Here is a 4708-nt window from a genome sequence, read left to right on the forward strand (position 1 = left end):
AAGAAGAAGAGAAGGCCATTATTCCATGGAGAGCCTGGCTTTCACCCTGACCATGAGCCAGAATGAACTCCTTTCTTGTATGGAAAAGCATCGGCATTGAATGAACAAGGCCCTATGTTTGGTCTCTAGCACTGAAAAGAAAAGTCATCCTGCCCAAGATAACCTGTTACACTAACCCCACACAGAATAGTACACTGGGTTACACAGAGGTGCTGGATTAGGAGAGCCACCGGATTCTCTCTAACTCACCACCCTGGCTAACTGGCTGTCCTCCCATTTACCTTGCTTCCCCACCCAGGTCTCATTTGGTGGCTCCTGTCCCTCTCTCCCAGGAGATGTAACAGGAGGGCAGGGGTTAATACTCAGGACCACATGAGGTCACAAAGAAACTATGGGATGTTTTTCATAAACTAAGTTTTATGGCTAATAAATGTATTATTTATTTACAGACAGGGTCTCATTGTGTAGCTTTGGCTGTCCCGACACTATGTTGCTTAGTGAAAAATTCCCTAGGAGAAGCAACACATACATCACTCACCCCAGACAGGGAGTACAAAACAGACCAAAAACAGATACCACCAAAATCCAACTTCATGCACCAGTGAATTTTATTGGGGCTATTTAGAGGCATATGGGTGAGGGGTTACTTACAGGAACAGAAATGACTCCAAAACAGCTGTATCATCAAGGCCCACCCCAGCACGAGTGACAGCTCACACAGCTGGGAACCGGGAGCACACTGCACAGCCGGCAGGCAGCTGCACAGGTTGGAGAGTGTCCTTTCCAGGTGCCCAGGTGGCCTAAACCTCTTCCAGGTAGCTGGGATGGTTTCTGCTTCTCCCCTGCGGCTGTTCTGACCTCAAATCTTTGCAGGTCAGTTTCACTTTGGCTGAGCTTTTATTACCTGGAAAGGAGGGGCCTGGTGAATCTGGTCAGTTTCAGGGACTTTCTGAAGCTGTTGCGAGTTGTTTACCTTCTCATTTATGGTGCTTCCTGCAAGACAGACTGTTTTCAATCTCAGAGGAAACTGTTACAAAGTATGTGGAGACCAAATTGGGCTTGAAATCCTAGAGATGGGCCTGCCTCTGCTTCCCAGTGCTGGGATTTAAGGTGTGCACCACCACACCCAGCTGGTGGTTAATCTTGATTGTCAGTTTGACAGGAACCTAGGATCGCTCAGGAGACAAACCTCTGGGCTTGGCTGTGAGGTTTCTAGGTTGGATTAGTTGAGGGGGAAAGACCTGCCCCAAATGAGACCCTGAACTGAATAAAAAGAAACCAAACTGAGCACCTAGCTCTCCTGTCTTCTCTCCCTGACAGTGGCTTCCTCAAGCCCCTGCCATAGTACCTTATCCACTGCTGCAGATGTACCCTCCTGCTGGGAGTCAAGACAAAGGCTTCCTTAAGTCACTTTTGTTAGGCATTCTCTCCAGTATGCCACCCACATGTTGGGAATCACGTGACTTCTAAAGTTCATCCCAGGCTCAGCTATCACCAACTCCTCCAAATCATGAGGCCTGAGCCTGTTTTCCATCTTTTGTGCAGCGCCCAGCCCTCCTGCCCCTGCTTTCTGTTTTTCGGTGGGAGGAACTGGCTGGAGATGACTCTCTACTGGGTCATCCCAGTCCCAGTGTGGGGAGACAGGCCCGAGGCTGCAGAAAAACCTTCCAGATGTCGGTCTTGGCGGCTCCAGGGCTGAAGGCGCCTCTCTCAGCCAGCCATGGGCTTAGTGCCCATTTTCAACTGGAGTGGATGGAGGAGAAGGTCTGGGTGGAGATCAGTTGGCCACGTCTGCACCAGATGTGTTCTTGGACCCGGGAGACTAGAAAGGGTGGGATTTTGTGTTCAATCCCAGCGAGGCGTGGGCAGTGGGGGAGGCAGGGACACGGTTCCCAGTAAGGCTCCACCGTCATTACACAAAAACAGCGGAATTGAGAATGGCTGGCACTCTGTGATCCCAGGCCTGAGGAGACTGAGGAAGAAGGGTTGAGAGGCTGAGGCCAGCCTGGGCTACCTACAGAGTTCACGTTCAGACCTTGCCTCAAAAACTGAAGAGGGAAAAAAAAGGCAGAAACTGAGCATGCTGATGCACACCTTTAATTCCTACACTTAGGAAACAGAAGCAGGGTTATCTCTGTGGGTTTGAGGCCAGCCTGGGCTATGGCTATATAGTGACTTCCAAACCAGCCAGAACTACACAATGAGACCCTGTCTCAAAAACATAATAAAAAAATTAATGCATTTTCAAAATTTTATTTATGTGGTTTTCCTAGGTGTGTGGGCACTGTACCACAGAACAGCTTGGCTGGAGTTGGCTCTCTTTCCACCAATGGGTCACCAGGCTGACAGGCAAGCGCCTTTACCAGCTGCATCATCTTGGCATCACAGGAACACCTGGCTTCCCGAAAGCTCAGAGCCTTCTAAGCAACCTTGCCAGTTTCTCAGACAACCGCAGCTAATGGAAATGATTATGCAAATAAGTGCCCCCTCCACCATCTTCATTCCTTGGTCTGGGGAGCGCCTCCTCCCCAGGTTTGGCAAGTCACCCACAGACAGAGCCCAGATCAAACCCGCCAGCAGGTGTTCCCTGTGGTTGATGGGGGAGGGGAGCTTTCAGGCCAAACTGCCTCCCTTCCATCAGACTCACCCCTCCTATCTAATCCTAACTCCCCAGGGTCTCATTTCTGATCTCTGGTTTTCATGAAGACAGGATACAGGGAGCTGGGAGAGACCAGACCTGGGGGAGGGGGTGCCTCAAGCTTCCAGTTAGCACCCCTAAATTGCTGTGATGTCCCCAGACAACACAGATGGACACTTTCTGTGAAGTCAAGTAGGTTCTGGCTCATACCCACTGAACAGAGGCCATCTGTATTTGAGCCTTTCACCTGCAGGATGGGTCTGCTTGCCGCTACATTTAACCCCCTTCTGCTCTACCAGGCTTGGACCAAAGTGGTCAAACTTTGAGAAAGTCTCTCTCTCTCACTACCTCTTGTGTTTTGTTTTTTTATCTATTGATCCATCCATCTATCCATTTTGCTAGGCCGACTGGTTAGTGAGTCCTGGGATCTTCCTGTCTCCACTCTTTACCAACATTGGGATTCCAATCATGTACTAACACACCAGGCTTTTTATGCAGATTCCGGGGATCAAAACTCAGGTCCTCATGCTTTGGACCAGGCATTTTACCTACAGAAACGTTGCCTCCGCCCCTATTTAATGCTTGCTGGGTTTTGTTGTTGTTGTTCTGTTTTGTTTCCTAGCTGTCCTTGAACTCTCTATATGACGAGGCTGGCCTCAAACTTATGGAGATCCACCTGCCTCTGACTCCCAAGTGCTGGTGTGAAGGGTATAAGCTACCACACCTAGCCATATTTATATATTTTTGAGAAAGGGTCTTGTGCAGCCCAGGTTGGCCACAAAAATCACTATAGCCAAGGAGAGCTTGGAGCTCTTGGTCTTCCTGCCTCCACTCCCATGTGCTGGGGTTGTAGAGCTGTGTGACACAGCGTTCAGTTCCTGAGGGCTGAGGATGAGCTCAGTGCTCACTCATGCCGCAAGGCCGGCACTCTGCCAGCTAGGACACATCCGCAACACTCATTGCATCTTTATCTGGTTTGCTTTGGTTTTTCAAGACAGGGTTTCTCTGCGTAACAGTCTTGGCTGTCCGGGAACTCGCTTTGTAGACCAGGCTGGCCTTGAACTCACAGAGAACTCACAGGCTCCAGAACTCAGCCTCCTGAGAGCTGGAATTCAAGGTGGGAACCACTCTCGCCCAGCATTATCAACATATCTTTAAGTGGCATTTCTCATTTTGTTCAGTTCTGAATGTATTTATCACTTGATGTGTGCGTGTCACTGCGCAGGTGCAGAGCTCAGAGGATACCTCGCAGCGCAGTTCCTTTCCTTCTCCATGTGGGTCTCAGGGATCAAACTCCGGTCACCTAACTTGCTCGCTATGCTCCCTAACACTCCGAGCCATCTTTCTGGCCTGTATTTTGGTGTTTTGAGACGTCTCAGGTAGTCCTGGCTGGCCTCAAACTTACTGGGTAGCCAAGGTTCTAGGCCAGGCCTGGAACTTCTCATTCTCCTGTCTTCATCTCCTAAACCACAAGCGTGTGGTTACAGGTGTGCATCACCACCCTTGTCTGTACTGAGCACCAGTGGATGCCATGCACCTGCCTTACCCACCAACGGGCACAGTCTTAGAAGAAACAAAATCCCCCATCTTGGAGAAGCTAATTTCCTAGCAGCAGAAAAATACCCACCAAAAAAAAAAAAAAAAAAAAAAAAAAAAAAAAAAAACAGAAAAAAGGGACAAGGAATGGGGCAGTGGAGCCAGTGGTGGTGCAAGCCTTTAATCCCTGCGCTGGGACACAGAGGAAGGCAGGTCTCTGAGTTCTAGGACAACCAGGACTGTTACACAGAAAATCCCTGTCTGTTCTCCTGGCACATGCCTCTAATCCCACCACTCAGAAGGCAGAGGTAAGAGAATCTCTGTGAGTTCTGAGGAGGCCTGGTCTACATAGAAAGTTCCAGAACAGACAGGAATAAAGACCACTGTCTCAAAACAAAACAAACAAAAAACAGAAACAAACAAACAAAAAAACCAACAACAATTAAGCATATTTAATATTAAAAAACATCAAATCAGCCAGGCAGTGGTGGTGCACACCTTTAATCCCAGCACTCGGGAGACAGAGACAGGCAG

This window comes from Arvicola amphibius, chromosome 3, assembly GCF_903992535.2.
Source record: "Arvicola amphibius chromosome 3, mArvAmp1.2, whole genome shotgun sequence".
Taxonomy (NCBI): domain Eukaryota; kingdom Metazoa; phylum Chordata; class Mammalia; order Rodentia; family Cricetidae; genus Arvicola; species Arvicola amphibius.